At 41.1% G+C, this 20,099-nt stretch overlaps 1 non-coding gene and 1 pseudogene across 1 annotated transcript; one reads left to right on the top strand and one right to left on the bottom strand.

Moving 5' to 3' along the window:
- Positions 1-213: 213 nt before the first annotated feature.
- Positions 214-20,099, bottom strand: part of LOC147299469 (uncharacterized) — a 52,158-nt pseudogene continuing 32,272 nt past the window's right edge.
- Positions 16,588-16,693, top strand: LOC147299470 (small nucleolar RNA R71). The gene has a single exon (XR_015120139.1). It is a non-coding gene; the product is annotated as a small nucleolar RNA R71 (small nucleolar RNA).

The raw sequence follows: 20,099 nt of genomic DNA, 5'->3' as shown, positions 1-20,099 counted from the left end.
AACATGAGAAGGTGTTTCCCCATGTCTTTCTTGCAAACTGGGAACGTTTTGGTGCAATTTGGTCGAAATTGGACCACGTATGCACCGAAATGACTTTTTCGTGAAATCTTTTTTTAGGAGTTCATGGTCAATCTAGAAGGTATCTTCCTTCTGTAACATCAAGACATATAAATCTCCTTCTATATTAGAAAGAGTAGGGGATTCTGGTCACCTTCATGGTATCCTAACTTGAGACTCTGGAGTCTCAGCCCTATACAAAGGCTGGTTTACGTAGTTGGCTATTTGGGTTACTCCTCCTATGATAATAATATCATGCTCACTTTCCACATCTCGAGTAGTAACAGACGATGGCCTAGCACTAGATTGTCTTGAGCTTGACCCACCAATTGTCCTACTAATCTTTGCAGATCTTGTAGAAGAGAATCTAATTTCAACGTCACCATCTTGGTGTTCAATTATTTGATCTACCTCTTGGTTCTCAAGAGGACTTATTGGTACTTGGTTCTGTAATGTCCACTGTTCTGGAAGTGAGATCTGTTCCCACATAATAGTCTTTGGAACTACTACGTTGGCCTTTCCTAGGTTGGCTTGACATAGAGTAGTCTTTCCTTTAAACTCCAAATTTTGTGCATCCGGGCACAAAGTGTTCATGGCTTTATAATATATACGGTATACTACTGCCATATTCTGTAATCCTGGGATCATATCGAATCCCTGAGTTTGGATATTGAGGGTTAAAGCCTTTAAGGCTCCTTCATCTGAAAGGGCAATTGAGAAATTTGTAAAACAGTTAAATAAAACTGACCCATCACATAAAGATGACTCAACTATTCCTAATAACGAGTCTGTAAACATGTTATGTCTGCAATCTCTCACACAGATGATAACTGAGGTTTTCAACCCAGTTCGAGTTAAGGGTTTAACTGCAACTTGTACTAATGTTGATGTGTTTTCTTAGAACAAAATAAACAATTATCTCATTCTAAGTATACTTGCAAGTGCACAAATCGCATCAGTAGCAAAGCGTACAAGCACGAGGTCGATCCTACAGGGAATGGTTAATAAACAACAAATCAATGCAATTAATCACTAGAATAACTAAATGGGGGGTTTTGGAACATGGAAACACACGCACACATCCTTTATTCTATCTTGCAATGTTAAGTTTTCGGTTTCAAATCAGATAAGCATGCAATAACCATCTGATGAGTGTGCATTTTGCATCACTTTATGATACTAATTCCTTAACCTAGAGTGTTAGAACTCGCTATTTTGTGTTTCTTGTCTTGTTTTTGTGTTTTCAGGTCAAATGAAGCAGAAATGAGAAAAAGAAGCAAATGGAGCCATTTTGGGACATTTCCTGGTCAAACCAGGAAAACAAGTGAAATCCTGGTCAAACCAGGAAAAGTGCAGAAATCCTAGTCAAATGAGGATTCCTAGTCACACTAGGAAACATCAAGTCTAGAACCATCATTGCGGAGCCAGAAATGTGAAATCCTGATTCGAACAGGAAATCCTGGTTGAACTAGGAAACCTAACCCAACTAGGGAAAGGAGTCCTAATGACACTAGGAGACCCCAGGGGCAATATGGTCATTACGAGAAGTCGAAATGGATAAGGAATCTCTCATTTTCAAGAAATCCTAGTTGCACCAGGAAACGTTGTTTAAGGTTCCAGAAGCTCCCAGAAGGTGGTGGACATCCATGGAAATGAATGGAGGGAAGAAATGAATTTGAATTCAAATGGAAATGAGGGGCAAAATGGGAAGTCAAAAGTGGAGGGCCCATGGGCCCTAGGGATGCCGAACCAAGTGGGCCATGCATGCACATGCATGGGCCCAAACCCTGGCAGCCCAAAAGCCATACGCAAGGAGGAAGATGGCAGCCCACGCACGCGCATGCATGCCATGCAAACCTTAGCAAGGAAGGGGCCATGCGCAAGCCCAAGGTGACAAGCCCAAGGTGGAAGCCCATGGAGTGAAACCCTAGCCCATCTTGTGCAAGCCACTGAAGCCCAACATGGAAGCCCAATATGCAAGCCCAAAGCCCAAGACTACCAGCCCATGCGCAAGGGAGGGACCCTAGCTAGGCTAGGCGTGAGCCACTTAAGCCCAAAGGGAGCAGCCCAACACGCAAGGGCCTGATCAGCTAGCCCTAGCTGAAGCCGCAAGCAACTAGGAGAGGGAAACCCTAGCAGCCGCAAGTTTGTTCTTCCTTGCCTCTCAAGGAAGGCTCCTCTATATAAGTCCCTCTCATTCAGACTTTTGGGGATCACTTTGTCACCTACACACTCCAGCCGAAATTCCTCTCTTCTCCTAGTTTTATTTTTCTGTTTTAGGTTTTTAGTTTCAACTTTTATTTCTCTTGTAAGGTGAGCCAAATTCAGAGAGAGACTTAGAGAGAGGGTGGCGTGACAAGTGAGAGGGAAGGACCACCTGCTGCCGCAAGCCATAGCTCACCTTGCCGTGAGTTCCTCCTGCTTGCTAGGTGCCTCCTTCTTCCTCTCTTCTTGCCGCAGCCCCCATGTGTTTGCACCTCTGATTTTTGCTTTCTTTTCCTTCTAGTCTCTATTTTAATTATTGGTTTATGCTACTGAATTTATTAAATTAAGTTTCTGAATTTATTTAATTTGTCTTTTGGTTTCAATTACTTTATGTTGCTGATTTTAATTCGTGTATGCATTTAATCTTGTGTACTTTACGTTTCTGATTTCATTTAATTTATGCACTTTAAATTAGTTGTTTAGTTTATGTCTCTAAGTTTGTTTAGTTTACGTTTCTAATTTCCTTTTGCAAGCATGAATTGGGACTTTGTTTATTTGTTAGTTTCTGTTTTTATTTGTTTTATTTAATTATGTAGGTTAGTTATTCTATCTTGCATGTTAGTTGTAGGTCGATTAATGGATTCGTATGCTTTAACAAATCGTTTATCCGTCTCTTGGTCTGTTAGTTTGATGTTTGCGCGTATTAAATTTCCACTATCTATTAGAACCCCCGTCACTAGTTGTTTGCATCCTTTGACTGGCCACCTTAGGGTAATTGCATCTAGTTTATCTGTTAGGTTTAGCTGTGAAATAGTCAAAGACACTAAACCACAAGTAACAAGGGAATAAGGGATTATTCTTGGTAATGGGGTTGGGCGACCTCTATAAGGAAATAGTCAAAGCTTATATGTTGTGCATGTTTGACGTTCTCATAAAACTTAATGACTCCTGCATGGGTAACAGCTGCCTTAGCTTGAACTAGGGAACATGTAGGTTAACTAGCTAAGGAAGGCCCAAGAAGCTCTTAGTTTATGCATTAGGAGAACAATGGCGAGAAAGTAACTAGCCAAACCTTTTTAGCTGTCAAACTTTAATATGTTGTGTTCAAATTAACTGTCATTAGCCTTGGATGGTTATTGCATGCTTATCTGTTTTGAAACTGAAAACTTAACATTGCAAGATAGAATAAAGTGTGTGTGCGTGTGGTGATGTGTGCGTGTGTTTCCATCTTTCAAAACCCCCCATTTAGTTATTCTAGTGATTAATTGCATTGATTCGTTGTTTATTAACCATTCCCTGTGGGATCGACCTCGTGCTTGTACGCTTTTCTACTGATGCGATTCGTGCACTTGCGAGTAAACTTAGAATGAGATAATTGTTTGTTTTGTTCTAAGAAAACACAATCAACAAGTTTTTGGCGCCGTTGCCGGGGAATGGTGTCTAATATCAATGAATTGGTGTAATTAGTCATTAGAATTAGGTTATATTAGCTAGATTTCAGTTTTTGTTAATTTTTAGTTTTTAATAAATGCCATGCCTTTATATGCATTCCTTCTACTGATTATGTGTTTTCTCTTGATTAGGTGTGTTTTATGAACCCTGAACTTGTTGCTAGGTTGGAGAGGCTCAAGAACGAAGCTTTAGGTGCATCACAAGTCAGCCCGCAACCTAGTGCATCAGATTCGAGTAGTGAAGAGACTGAGAGTGTCGACATGGCTGAAGCAAATGAGATGGTGCCGCAGCCCCTGAGCCACTTTTCAGCGCCTTCGCTGCCCACTCGACCATCATGCATTCGGTATGCCACCATAGCCACTGATTTCGAAATCAAGAGTGGTCAGATTCACTTGTTGCCGAGCTACCATGGGCTGAATGGGGAGGATCCGATCCACTTTTTGAAGGAGTTTTCCGGGGTTTGTGAAGCCGCACAATTGAGGGGCCTGAATGCCGATCAGTACCGTTTGAGGATGTTCCCTTTTGCGCTTAAGGACAAGGCAAAGAGGTGGTTGTATTCGCTGCCTAGTGGTTCCATTTCGACATGGGATGATCTTTCGAGCAAGTTCCTGAACAAGTTCTATTCCATTTCCAAGACGAATTCTATTCGGAAGGAGATCCTTGGATTTGTGCAGAAGGCGGACGAGCCATTCCATGAGACTTGGGACAGATTCAATGAGTTACTTACTAGCTGCCCACACCATAACCTATCTCCTTGGTATGTGATTTGCTGTTTTTATCAGGGATTATTGGAGAGAGACCAAGCCAAGGTGGATTCGGCATGTGGTGGTGCATTCATGTCCAAAACGGAGGATGAGGCTACAGAATTGTTTGAGTCGCTTTCTTTGAGTTCTCAACAATGGGATTCCAATCGTGCAAGACGAGGACCAAAGAGAGGGTTGTATGAGGTAGCTGATGTGCCGAACACCATGGAGGGACAGATTTTGGAAATCAAGACTATGGTGCAGAAGTTATCTTTGGCTCAAGAGAAGATGATGAGTGTGCAAGGACAAGGGGGTGACATGGAACAAGTGAACCAGGTTGGGAGCTATCCTAGGGTGCCGTATGATCCATATTCCAACACTTACAACCCTGGATGGAAGAACTACCCGAATTTCAGGTGGAGCAACAACAATGGACAGCAAGCTAGTGGGAGCACCAACAAGCCGTATGTGCACCCTAATGCCGAGAGGTCTAGTTTGGAGGATAAGATTGCTCAGATTGCTCAAAGCACCACTTCCCTTGCCCAAAGCACCAATGCCTTCATGAACCGTACCGAGCAGCAGATGCAAGCCAATTCGAAGGCTATTGCACACTTGGAGAGTCAAATGGGTCAGATTGCCACTACTTTGGGTCAAAGAGAGAAGGGGAAATTGCCAAGTCAGCCCATCGTCAACCCGAAGAATGAGGAGCATGTAAATGCTATTTTGAGGACTACTCCAAGAAAAAGAGTTAGAGTGGTCAAGACTAAGGAGGTGAAGGAGGTGATTGAGATCATGGATAGTGAGGAAGAGGAGGATCCAGAAATGATAGAGGAGAAAGCTGATACACGTGTGATTCCCCTCATTCCGGACATCGACATCACCAAATTTCCAGCAACCATGAGGGAATTGAAGTCTATTGAGAAAAAGGTTGAGGAGCAGGGGCATAGTCACAACGTTCCTAGGGAGATTTGTGGTTATCTCTTTGCATCTTTTCCAAGCAAGAAGAAGGATCCAGGCTCGTTGGTCATACCATGCAGCATAGGGGAGTATGAGATCGCCAATGCCTTAGTTGACAATGGCTCAGCTATCAATGTCATGCCGCTGGTTGTGTTCGAGAGGCTTGGATTTAAGGAGGCTGATTTGCAACCATTTGATGTGGACATTCGCTTCGCCAACTCTTCAGCCCAACAAACTTGTGGTATGCTTGTGGATGTTTTGGTTAAATGTCGTAAATTACTAATCCCCTCTGATTTCATAGTGCTAGATGTGCCGAGAATTCCGGGCGACGTTTCTATTATTCTTGGGAGACCATTTTTGTGCACCTCTAACATGGAGTACAAAGCATTGGAGAGTACCATGAAGATTCGGCACTACACCAAGCAAGAGGTGTATTTGCTCACTTCCGAGATGCCACAAAGCGAGGAAATCACTTTTTATGGAGAGGAGAAGTCAGAGATGGAGAGCTTCTTCAGTTCGTTCTTAGGGAGTGCCGAGAGTAGTAATGGCAAAAAGAGGAAGAGGAAAGGACGCAAGTAAAGGAGATGGCAATGTCAGGCTGAAGACAGAAAAACAAGCGCTTATTGGGAGGCAACCCAAGTTTTTGTTTCGAATAATGGAGGAGGAGTCATTGAGGACCAAGGAGGCCGCGCCTACCCTTGGAGTGTCCACGCTTGCATACGCAAGTAAACAGTTTCTTTATTTCGCTTCATAAGACAATCTTTCATTTTGGTGTGTTTATTTGGTTTTGGATATTTGCAATTTCCCGTTTCGCTTAATTTGATCATTCTTGCATTTATTTCATATACATTGAGGGCAATGTATCATTTAAGTGTGGGGGGAAGGGCAATTGTCATTTGTTAGTGTTTTTAGGTTAGAACAAGTGTTTAGGGTGTTTTAAGTGTTTTTGGGTGTTTTTAGAAAAAAAAATAAAAAATAAAAAAAAATTTTCGTTTTTAGTTTTTTTAGGTGTTTTTAGGTTAGGAAAAAAAACTTTTTCTTTTGTTTTTAAACTTAGGGTGTCAAAACCCACATCAAAATGCACGTTTTCGTTAGATCTCATTCACCTTAGTGATGGATGTGATTCTTTAGAAGTGTGCGACATTGTTTTAAAAACAAAAAGTTTTTAAGTCATTTTGGTTGTTTCAGGTCGTTTTGAGTCCCCAACTAATTGATTTGAGTGTGCATGATTGTTATGAGCATGTTTTAGTATTGTGTGTATATTTGGTGTTCTTTTCATTCTAATATTGTTCCATAACATATCTTGCAATTCTATGTCATTTGGCCTTGTTGATATGAATTTAGGTTGTAATTAGCATTACTAATGATTATATGCATAATAGAGTAGACTTGCATGACCTAAGTGAGCTTTTGAGCCCTGTTCTTCAATTCTTGAGTGTTGCGCGCCACTCTGATTCTATCATTGTCATATAAGTCGTTGTTTTGATCTCATTGTCTTTCATTTGGTCATTTGTTTGGAATATGCATAATCTTGAATCAATGAGCTAGAACTCTTTTCTTGTGTACACAAAGCATGTCGTATTTGCATAACTCTTGAGAAATGAATTTAGGCCCTGTTTGTGTACCCCATAGCCTGAAAACCTACCCAATACATGTTTTATCCTTAGTTACCCATTTTGAGCCTTTTAAGCCGTTTTCTTTGTTACCCCATGCCAAACCCTAAGTTTGGGGGTGCTACACCCCTTTAACCCGTTTTACCCTTTTTATGGTATTGCAAGTTGTTTATATGTTGATTGAGGTGGAAAAGAAGTGAAAATGCATAGCTTATACAAAAATGTGTCATAAAAGTATGTATACCGTGCCCAAACAAAAGAAAAAGAAAAGAAATCAAAGAAAAGAGATGGGACGGTTTCAAAAGAAAAAAAATGAGCAAAAAGAGTTCAAAGTAAGCTATGAAGTGCAAAGAAGCAAAGTGTACCTCAGAATGTTCTATTAGTGCTTGCAATTCCATGAATTTAGCCCTTTGTGTTTCCATTTCATTTCAATACCCTATCCTAGCCTAAGCCTTCATTATAACCCTATTAAAGCCCTAGCTGATCTCAAGAGTGTGTATTATACTGATGTGGAGTCTATTTAAGAAGGGAGCCTATGGTTATTGATTCTATTTCAAGCATTTGTATTCCTTTCCTGAGATCAGTATTTCTTTCAAAAAGGTGCCTTTATTTCATGTACATATGTGAGCTAATTGTTTTTGTTACATATTTCCTCTCACATATACTTTTGAGTGCACATATCAACCCAATTCTTGAGTGTTTGTCAGTGAGAGTATGCCATAGTGAGGATTGGAGTTGAATCTATTATGTATGTATTGATTTAGTTTTCTTTGTCTAATACTTGGATTTGTGTCAAGGATGGCCTATATGACAATAGAGGAGCGAGGTATGTTATTTGAAATGTTATTAGAATTTGAAGAATACAATTTATATGCCTTGCTTTCTTATGTGATTAATGGTTGTGCGCATGAATTCAGTTGTTGGGATGTTGGAGTCAGTCTTGAGTCTTTTCTTTCCTTTATTTGCTCGAGGACTAGCAAAATCTAAGTTTGGGGGTGTGATGAGTGTGCATTTTGCATCACTTTATGATACTAATTCCTTAACCTAGAGTGTTAGAACTCGCTATTTTGTGTTTCTTGTCTTGTTTTTGTGTTTTCAGGTCAAATGAAGCAGAAATGAGAAAAAGAAGCAAATGGAGCCATTTTGGGACATTTCCTGGTCAAACCAGGAAAACAAGTGAAATCCTGGTCAAACTAGGAAAAGTGCAGAAATCCTAGTCAAATGAGGATTCCTAGTCACACTAGGAAACATCAAGTCTAGAACCATCATTGCCGAGCCAGAAATGTGAAATCCTGATTCGAACAGGAAATCCTGGTTGAACTAGGAAACCTAACCCAACTAGGGAAAGGAGTTCTAATGACACTAGGAGACCCCAGGGGCAATATGGTCATTACGAGAAGTCGAAATGGATAAGGAATCTCTCATTTTCAAGAAATCCTAGTTGCACCAGGAAACGTTGTTTAAGGTTCCAGAAGCTCCCAGAAGGTGGTGGACATCCATGGAAATGAATGGAGGGAAGAAATGAATTTGAATTCAAATGGAAATGAGGGGCAAAATGGGAAGTCAAAAGTGGAGAGCCCATGGGCCCTAGGGATGCCGAACCAAGTGGGCCATGCATGCACATGCATGGGCCCAAACCCTGGCAGCCCAAAAGCCATACGCAAGGAGGAAGATGGCAGCCCACGCATGCGCATGCATGCCATGCAAACCTTAGCAAGGAAGGGGCCATGCGCAAGCCCAAGGTGACAAGCCCAAGGTGGAAGCCCATGGAGTGAAACCCTAGCCCATCTTGTGCAAGCCACTGAAGCCCAACATGGAAGCCCAATATGCAAGCCCAAAGCCCAAGACTACCAGCCCATGCGCAAGGGAGGGACCCTAGCTAGGCTAGGCGTGAGCCACTTAAGCCCAAAGGGAGCAGCCCAACACGCAAGGGCCTGATCAGCTAGCCCTAGCTGAAGCCGCAAGCAACTAGGAGAGGGAAACCCTAGCAGCCGCAAGTTTGTTCTTCCTTGCCTCTCAAGGAAGGCTCCTCTATATAAGTCCCTCTCATTCAGACTTTTGGGGATCACTTTGTCACCTACACACTCCAGCCGAAATTCCTCTCTTCTCCTAGTTTTATTTTTCTGTTTTAGGTTTTTAGTTTCAACTTTTATTTCTCTTGTAAGGTGAGCCAAATTCAGAGAGAGACTTAGAGAGAGGGTGGCGTGACAAGTGAGAGGGAAGGACCACCTGCTGCCGCAAGCCATAGCTCACCTTGCCGTGAGTTCCTCCTGCTTGCTAGGTGCCTCCTTCTTCCTCTCTCCTTGCCGCAGCCCCCATGTGTTTGCACCTCTGATTTTTGCTTTCTTTTCCTTCTAGTCTCTATTTTAATTATTGATTTATGCTACTGAATTTATTAAATTAAGTTTCTGAATTTATTTAATTTGTCTTTTGGTTTCAATTACTTTATGTTGCTGATTTTAATTCGTGTATGCATTTAATCTTGTGTACTTTACGTTTCTGATTTCATTTAATTTATGCACTTTAAATTAGTTGTTTAGTTTATGTCTCTAAGTTTGTTTAGTTTACGTTTCTGATTTCCTTTTGCAAGCATGAATTGGGACTTTGTTTATTTGTTAGTTTCTGTTTTTATTTGTTTTATTTAATTATGTAGGTTAGTTATTCTATCTTGCATGTTAGTTGTAGGTCGATTAATGGATTCGTATGCTTTAACAAATCGTTTATCCGTCTCTTGGTCTGTTAGTTTGATGTTTGCGCGTATTAAATTTCCACTATCTATTAGAACCCCCGTCACTAGTTGTTTGCATCCTTTGACTGGCCACCTTAGGGTAATTGCATCTAGTTTATCTGTTAGGTTTAGCTGTGAAATAGTCAAAGACACTAAACCACAAGTAACAAGGGAATAAGGGATTATTCTTGGTAGTGGGGTTGGGCGACCTCTATAAGGAAATAGTCAAAGCTTATATGTTGTGCATGTTTGACGTTCTCATAAAACTTAATGACTCCTGCATGGGTAACAGCTGCCTTAGCTTGAACTAGGGAACATGTAGGTTAACTAGCTAAGGAAGGCCCAAGAAGCTCTTAGTTTATGCATTAGGAGAACAATGGCGAGAAAGTAACTAGCCAAACCTTTTTAGCTGTCAAACTTTAATATGTTGTGTTCAAATTAACTGTCATTAGCCTTGGATGGTTATTGCATGCTTATCTGTTTTGAAACTGAAAACTTAACATTGCAAGATAGAATAAAGTGTGTGTGCGTGTGGTGATGTGTGCGTGTGTTTCCATCTTTCAAAACCCCCCATTTAGTTATTCTAGTGATTAATTGCATTGATTCGTTGTTTATTAACCATTCCCTGTGGGATCGACCTCGTGCTTGTACGCTTTGCTACTGATGCGATTCGTGCACTTGCGAGTAAACTTAGAATGAGATAATTGTTTGTTTTGTTCTAAGAAAACACAATCAACACCATCCAAGGCTAATGTTGATATGTTTTCTTAGAATAAAATAAACAATCACTTCATTCTAAGTTTACTCGCAAGTGCACGAATCGCATTAGTAGCAAAGCGTACAAGCACGAGGTCGATCCCACAGGGAATGGTTAATATACAACAAATCAGTGCAAATAATCAATAGAATAACTAATGGGGGGTTTTGAAAGATGGAAACACACGCACACATCACCACACGCACACACACCTTATTCTATCTTGCAATGTCAAGTTTTCGGTCTCAAATCAGATAAGCATGCAATAACCATCCAAGGCTAATGACAGTTAATTTGAACACAACATATTAAAGTTTGACAGCTAAAAAGGTTTGGCTAGTTACTTTCTCGCCATTGTTCTCCTAATGCATAAACTAAGAGCTGCTTGGGCCTTCCTTAGCTAGTTAACCTACATGTTCCCTAGTTCAAGCTAGGGCAGCTGTTACCCATGCAGGAGTCATTAAGTTTTATGAGAACGTCAAACATGCACAACATATAAGCTTTGACTATTTCCTTATAGAGGTCGCCCAACCCCACTACCAAGAATAATCCCTTATTCCCTTGTTACTTGTGGTTTAGTGTCTTTGACTATTTCACAGCTAAACCTAACGGATAAACTAGATGCAATTACCCTAAGGTGGCCAGTCAAAGGATGCAAACAACTAGTGACGGGGGTTTTAATAGATAGTGGAAATTTAATATGTGCAAACATCAAACTAACAGACCAAGAGACGGATAAACGATTTGTTAAAGCATACGAATCCATTAATCAACCTACGACTAACATGCAAGATAGAATAACTAACCTACATAATTAAATAAAACAAATAAAAGAAATAAAACAGCAGCAAGTAAACAAAGTCCCAATTCATGATTGCTAACGGAAATCAGAAACGCAACTTAAATAAACCTAGAAGCATAAACTAAACAACTACTTTAAAGTGCATCAATTAAATGAAATCAGAAACGTAAAATTAACGAAATTAAAAGCATAAACAAATGGAACTCAGCAACATCAATTGAAAGCAATAAAGAGATAACTAAATAAAATCAGATTGCAAAGATTAAATAACAACTAACTAAAATCAGAACCAAAGCTATAAAAGCAATAAAGAGACAACTAAATAAAACCAGCAAATTAATTTAATAAAATCAGTAACATGTTCCAACAATAAGAATAGAAATCAAAAGGAAAAGGAAAACAAAAATCAGAGGTGCAACAAATGGGGGCTGCGGCAAGGAGGGAGGAAGAAGGAGGCACCAGCACAAGCAATTGGCTCACGGCAAGGTGAGCTTGGGCTTGCGGCAGCAGGTGGTCCTTCCCTCTCACTTGTCACGCCACCCTCTTCCTAAACCTCTCTCTGAATTCGGCTCACCTTACAAGAATAAAAGTCTGAAACTAAAAACCCTAAAACAGCAAAATAAAACTAAGAGGGAGAGAGGGTGATTTCGGCTGGAGGAGGAGAGAATGAATCAATCCTAAAGTCTGAATAAGAGGGGGTTTAAATAGGAGAAGCTTTCCTTGAGAGCCAAGGAAAGCTAGTTGCGGCTGGCTAGGGTTTCTCTCCTAGTGCCTTGCGGCTTCAGCTAGGTCCAGCTGGACTAGGCCTTGGCGTGATGGGCTGCTCCCTTTTGGGCTTGAGTGGCTCACGCCTAGCCTAGCTAGGGTCCCTCCTTGGCGCATGGGCTGGTAGTCTTGGGCTTTGGGCTTGCATGTTGGGCTTCCATGTTGGGCTTCAGTAGCTTGCACAAGATGGGCTAGGGTTTCACTCCATGGGCTTCCATCTTGGGCTTGCGCATGGCCTCTTCCTTGCTAGGGTTTGCATGGCATGCATGCGCATGCATGGGCTGCCATCTTCCTCCTTGCGTGTGGCTTTTGGGCTGCTAGGGTTTGGGCCCATGCATGTGCATGCATGGCCCACTTGGTTCGGCATCCCTAGGGCCCATGGGCCCTCCACTTTTGACTTCCCATTTTGCCCCTCATTTCCATTTGAATTCAAATTCATTTCTTCCCTCTATTCATTTCCATGGATTTCCACCACCTTCTGGAAGCTTCTGGAACCTTGAAAAACATTTCCTGGTGCAACTAGGATTTCTTGGAAATGAGAGATTCCTTATCCGTTTCGACTTCTCGTAATGACCATATTGCCCCTGGGGTCTCCTAGTGTCACTAGGACTCCTTTCCCTAGTTGGGTTAGGTTTCCTAGTTCGACCAGGAATTCCTGTTTGAATCAGGATTTCACATTTCTGGCTCCGCAATGATGGTTCTGGACTTGATGTTTCCTAGTGTGACTAGGAATCCTCATTTGACTAGGATTTCTGCACTTTTCCTGATTTGACCAGGATTTCACTCGTTTTCCTGGTTTGACCAGGAATTGTCCCAAAATGGCTCCATTTGCTTCTTTTTCTCATTTCTGCTTCATTTGACCTGAAAACACAAAAACAAGACAAGAAACACAAAATAGCGAGTTCTAACACTCTAGGTTAAGGAATTAGTATCATAAAGTGATGCAAAATGCACACTCATCACACCCCCAAACTTAGATTTTGCTAGTCCTCGAGCAAATAAAGGAAAGAAAAGACTCAAAACTGACTCCAACATCCCAACAACTGAATTCATGCGCACAACCATTAATCACATAAAATAGCAAGGCATATAAATGATATTCTTCAAATTCTAATAACATTTCAAATAACATACCTCACTCCTCTATTGTCATATAGGCCATCCTTGACACAAATCCAAGTCTTAGACAAACAGAACTAAATCAATACATACATAATAGATTCAACTCCAATTCTTACTATGGCATACTCTCAATGATAAACACTCAAGAATTGGGTTGATATGTGCACTCAAAAGTATATGTGAGAGAAAATATGTAACAAAAGCAATTAGCTCACATATGTACATGAAATAAAGGCACATTTAGAAAGAAATACTGATCTCATGAAAGGAATACAAATGCTTGAAATAGAATCAATAACCATAGGCTCCCTTCTTAAATAGACTCCACATAAGTATAATACACACCTCTTGAGATCAGCTAGGGCTTTAAATAGGGTTGTAATGAAGGCTTAGGCTAGGATAGGGTATTGAAATGAAAAGGAAAACACAAAGGGCTAATTTCAAGGAATTGCAAGCACCAATAGAACATTCTGAGGTACACTTTGCTTCTTTGCACTTCATAGCTTAACTTGAGCTCTTTTTGCTCACTTTTTCTTTTGAAACCGTCCCATCTCTTTTCTTTGATTTCTTTTCTTTTTCTTTTCTTTGGGCACGGCATACATACTTTTCTAACACATTTTTGTATAAGCTATGCATTTTCACTTCTTTTTCACCTCAATCAACATATAAACCACTTGCAACACCATAAAAGGGTAAAACGGATGAAAGGGGTGGTACACCCCCAAACTTAGGGTTTGGTATGGGGTAACAAAGAAAACGGCTTAAAAGGCTCAAAATGGGTAACTAAGGATAAAACATGTAATGGGTAGGCTTTCAGGCTATGGGGTACACAAACAGGGCCTAAATTCATTTCTCAAGAGTTATGCAAATACGGCATGCTTTGTGTACACAAGAAAAGAGTTCTAGCTCATTGATTCAAGATTATGCATATTCCAAGCAAATGACCAAATGAAAGATAATGAGATCAAAACAACGACTTATATGACAATGATAGAATCAGAGTGGCGCGCAACACTCAAGAATTGAAGAACAGGGCTCAAAAGCTCACTTAGGTCATGCAAGTCTACTCTATTATGCATATAATCATTAGTAATGCTAATCACAACCTAAATTCATATCAACAAGGCCAAATGACATAGAATTGCAAGATATGTTATGGAACACTATTAGAATGAAAAGAACACCAAATATACACACAATACTAAAACATGCTCATAACAATCATGCACACTCAAATCAATTAGTTGGGGACTCAAAATAACCTGAAACAACCAAAATGACTCAAAAACTTTTTGTTTTTAAAACAATGTCGCACACTTCCAAAGAATCACATCCATCACTAAGGTGAATGAGATCTAATGAAAACGTGCATTTTGATGTGGGTTGTGACACCCTAAGTTTAAAAACAAAGGAAAAAGTTTTTTCCTAACCTAAAAACACCTAAAAACACTAAAAACGAAAAATTTTTTTCTTTTTCTAAAAACGCTCAAAAACACTTAAAACACTCTAAACACTTGTTTTAACCTAAAAACACTAACAAATGACAATTGCCCTTCCCCCCACACTTAAATGATACATTGCCCTCAATGTATATGAAATAAATGCAAGAATGATCAAATTAAGCGAAACGGGAAATTGCAAATATCCAAAATCAAATAAACACACCAAAACAAGAAATTGTCTTATGAAGCGAAATAAAGAAACTGTTTACTTGCATACGCAAGCGTGGACACTCCAAGGGTAGGCGCGGCCTCCTTGGTCCTCAATGACTTCTCCTCCATTATTCGAAACTAAAAACTTGGGTTGCCTCCCAATAAGCGCTTGTTTTTCTGTCTTCAGCCTGACATTGCCATCTCCTTTACTTGCGTTCTTTCCTCTTCCTCTTGCCATTGCTGCTTTCGGCATTCTTTAGGATCGAACTGAGGAAGCTCTCCATCTCGGACTTCTCCTCTCCATAAAAAGTGACCTCCTCGTTTTCTGGCATCTCGGAAGTGAGCACATACAACTCTCGCTTGGCGTAGTGCCGAATTGTCATGGCGCTCTCCAATGCTTTGTACTCCATGTTAGAGGTGCACAAAAATGGTCTCCCAAGAATAATAGAGACATCGCCCGGAATTGTCGGCACATCTAGCACTATGAAATCAGAGGGGATTAGTAATTTACGACATTTAACCAAAACATCCACAAGCATACCACAAGCTTCTTGGGCTGAAGAGTTGGCGAAGCGAATGTTCACATCAGCTGGTTGCAAATCAGCCTCTTTGAATCCAAGCCTCTCGAACACAACCAGCGGCATGACATTGATAGCTGCACCACTGTCAATTAAGGCACTAGTGATCTTATGCTCCCCTATGCTGCATGATATGACCAACGAGCCCGGATCCTTCTTCTTGCTTGGAAAAGATGCAAAGAGATAACCACGAATCTCCCTAGGAACATTGTGACTATGCCCTTGCTTCTCAACCTTCTTCTCAATAGATTTCAACTCCCTCATGGTTGCTGGAAATTTGGTGATGTCGATGTCCGGAATGAGGGGAATCTCACGTGTATCCTTATGCTCTTCAGTCATTTCCGGATCCTCCTCTTCCTCACTATCACTGATCTCAATTACTTCCTTCACCACCTTAGTTTTGACCATTCTAACTCTTTTTCTTGGAGTAGTCCTCAAAATAGCATTTACATGCTCCTCATTCTTCGGGTTGACGATGGGCTGACTTGGCAACTTCCCCTTCTCTCTCTGACCCAAAGTAGTGGCAATCTGACCCATTTGACTCTCCAAGTGTGCAATAGCCTTCGAATTGGCTTGCATCTGCTGTTCGGTACGGTTCATGAAGGCATTGGTGCTTTGGGCAAGGGAAGTGGTGCTTTGAGCAATCTGAGCAATCTTGTCCTCCAAACTAGACCTCTCGGCATTAGGGTGCACATACGGCTTGTTGGTGCTCCCACTAGCTTGCTGTCCATTGTTGTTGCTCCACCTGAAATTAGGGTTGTTCTTCCATCCAGGGTTATAAGTGTTAGAAAATGGATCATATGGCACCCTAGGATAATTCCCAACCTGGTTCACTTGTTCCACGTCACCCCCTTGTCCTTGCGCACTCATCATCTTTTCTTGAGCCATAGATAACTTCTGCACCATAGTCTTGATTTCCAAAATCTGTCCCTCCATGGTGTTTGGCACATCAGCTACCTCATACAACCCTCTCTTTGGTCCTCCTCTTGCACGATTGGAATCCCATTGTTGAGAACTCAAAGAAAGCGACTCAAACAATTCTGTAGCCTCATCCTCCGTTTTAGACATAAACGCACCACCACATGCCGAATCCACCTTGGCTTGGTCTCTCTCCAACAATCCCTGATAAAAACAACAAATCACATACCAAGGAGATAAGTTGTGGTGTGGGCAGCTAGTAAGTAACTCATTGAATCTGTCCCAAGTCTCATGGAATGGTTCGTCCGCCTTTTGCACAAATCCAAGGATCTCCTTCCGAATCGAATTAGTCTTGGAAATGGAATAGAACTTGTTCAAAAACTTGCTCGAAAGATCATCCCATGTCGAAATGGAACCACTGGGCAGCGAATACAACCACCTCTTTGCCTTGTCCTTAAGCGCAAAAGGGAACATCCTCAAACGGTACTGATCAGCATTCAGGCCCCTCAATTGTGCGGCTTCACAAACCCCGGAAAACTCCTTCAAAAAGTGGATCGGATCCTCCCCATTCAGCCCATGGTAGCTCGGCAACAAATGAATCTGACCACTCTTGATTTCGAAATCAGTGGCTATGGTGGCATACCGAATGCATGATGGTTGAGTGGGCAGCGAAGGTGCTGAAAAATGGCTCAGGGGCTGCGGCACTATCTCATTTGCTTCAGCCATGTCGACACTCTCAGTCTCTTCACTACTCGAATCTGATGCACTAGGTTGCGGGCTGACTTGTGATGCACCTAAAGCTTCGTTCTTGAGCCTCTCTAACCTAGCAACAAGATCAGGGTTCATAAACACACCTAATTAAGAGAAAAACACACAATCAGTAGAAAGAATGCATATAAAGGCATGGCATTTATTAAAAACTAAAAATTAACAAAAACTGAAATCTAACTAATATAACCTAATTCTAATGACTAATTACACCAATTCATTGATATTAGACACCATTCCCCGGCAACGGCGCCAAAAACTTGTTGATATGTTTTCTTAGAATAAAATAAACAATCACTTCATTCTAAGTTTACTCGCAAGTGCACGAATCGCATTAGTAGCAAAGCGTACAAGCACGAGGTCGATCCCACAGGGAATGGTTAATATACAACAAATCAGTGCAAATAATCAATAGAATAACTAATGGGGGGTTTTGAAAGATGGAAACACACGCACACATCACCACACGCACACACACCTTATTCTATCTTGCAATGTCAAGTTTTCGGTCTCAAATCAGATAAGCATGCAATAACCATCCAAGGCTAATGACAGTTAATTTGAACACAACATATTAAAGTTTGACAGCTAAAAAGGTTTGGCTAGTTACTTTCTCGCCATTGTTCTCCTAATGCATAAACTAAGAGCTTCTTGGGCCTTCCTTAGCTAGTTAACCTACATGTTCCCTAGTTCAAGCTAGGGCAGCTGTTACCCATGCAGGAGTCATTAAGTTTTATGAGAACGTCAAACATGCACAACATATAAGCTTTGACTATTTCCTTATAGAGGTCGCCCAACCCCACTACCAAGAATAATCCCTTATTCCCTTGTTACTTGTGGTTTAGTGTCTTTGACTATTTCACAGCTAAACCTAACGGATAAACTAGATGCAATTACCCTAAGGTGGCCAGTCAAAGGATGCAAACAACTAGTGACGGGGGTTTTAATAGATAGTGGAAATTTAATATGTGCAAACATCAAACTAACAGACCAAGAGACGGATAAACGATTTGTTAAAGCATACGAATCCATTAATCAACCTACGACTAACATGCAAGATAGAATAACTAACCTACATAATTAAATAAAACAAATAAAAGAAATAAAACAGCAGCAAGTAAACAAAGTCCCAATTCATGATTGCTAACGGAAATCAGAAACGCAACTTAAATAAACCTAGAAGCATAAACTAAACAACTACTTTAAAGTGCATCAATTAAATGAAATCAGAAACGTAAAATTAACGAAATTAAAAGCATAAACAAATGGAACTCAGCAACATCAATTGAAAGCAATAAAGAGATAACTAAATAAAATCAGATTGCAAAGATTAAATAACAACTAACTAAAATCAGAACCAAAGCTATAAAAGCAATAAAGAGACAACTAAATAAAACCAGCAAATTAATTTAATAAAATCAGTAACATGTTCCAACAATAAGAATAGAAATCAAAAGGAAAAGGAAAACAAAAATCAGAGGTGCAACAAATGGGGGCTGCGGCAAGGAGGGAGGAAGAAGGAGGCACCAGCACAAGCAATTGGCTCACGGCAAGGTGAGCTTGGGCTTGCGGCAGCAGGTGGTCCTTCCCTCTCACTTGTCACGCCACCCTCTTCCTAAACCTCTCTCTGAATTCGGCTCACCTTACAAGAATAAAAGTCTGAAACTAAAAACCCTAAAACAGCAAAATAAAACTAAGAGGGAGAGAGGGTGATTTCGGCTGGAGGAGGAGAGAATGAATCAATCCTAAAGTCTGAATAAGAGGGGGTTTAAATAGGAGAAGCTTTCCTTGAGAGCCAAGGAAAGCTAGTTGCGGCTGGCTAGGGTTTCTCTCCTAGTGCCTTGCGGCTTCAGCTAGGTCCAGCTGGACTAGGCCTTGGCGTGATGGGCTGCTCCCTTTTGGGCTTGAGTGGCTCACGCCTAGCCTAGCTAGGGTCCCTCCTTGGCGCATGGGCTGGTAGTCTTGGGCTTTGGGCTTGCATGTTGGGCTTCCATGTTGGGCTTCAGTAGCTTGCACAAGATGGGCTAGGGTTTCACTCCATGGGCTTCCATCTTGGGCTTGCGCATGGCCTCTTCCTTGCTAGGGTTTGCATGGCATGCATGCGCATGCATGGGCTGCCATCTTCCTCCTTGCGTGTGGCTTTTGGGCTGCTAGGGTTTGGGCCCATGCATGTGCATGCATGGCCCACTTGGTTCGGCATCCCTAGGGCCCATGGGCCCTCCACTTTTGACTTCCCATTTTGCCCCTCATTTCCATTTGAATTCAAATTCATTTCTTCCCTCTATTCATTTCCATGGATTTCCACCACCTTCTGGAAGCTTCTGGAACCTTGAAAAACATTTCCTGGTGCAACTAGGATTTCTTGGAAATGAGAGATTCCTTATCCGTTTCGACTTCTCGTAATGACCATATTGCCCCTGGGGTCTCCTAGTGTCACTAGGACTCCTTTCCCTAGTTGGGTTAGGTTTCCTAGTTCGACCAGGAATTCCTGTTTGAATCAGGATTTCACATTTCTGGCTCCGCAATGATGGTTCTGGACTTGATGTTTCCTAGTGTGACTAGGAATCCTCATTTGACTAGGATTTCTGCACTTTTCCTGATTTGACCAGGATTTCACTCGTTTTCCTGGTTTGACCAGGAATTGTCCCAAAATGGCTCCATTTGCTTCTTTTTCTCATTTCTGCTTCATTTGACCTGAAAACACAAAAACAAGACAAGAAACACAAAATAGCGAGTTCTAACACTCTAGGTTAAGGAATTAGTATCATAAAGTGATGCAAAATGCACACTCATCAGCTAATGACAGTTAATTTGAACACAACATATTAAAGTTTGACTGCTAAAAAGGTTTGGCTAGTTACTTTCTCGCAATTGTTCTCCGAATGCATAAACTAAGAGCTTCTTGGGCCTTCCTTAGCCAGTTAACCTACATGTTCCCTAGTTCAAGCTTAGGCAGCTGTTACCCATGCATGAGTCATTAAG

This window comes from Dryas octopetala, chromosome 1 (assembly GCF_963921425.1).
Source record: "Dryas octopetala chromosome 1, drDryOcto1.1, whole genome shotgun sequence".
NCBI lineage: Eukaryota > Viridiplantae > Streptophyta > Magnoliopsida > Rosales > Rosaceae > Dryas > Dryas octopetala.
Note: the sequence above shows the minus strand (reverse complement) of the source record. Positions and strands in the feature narration are given on the sequence as shown.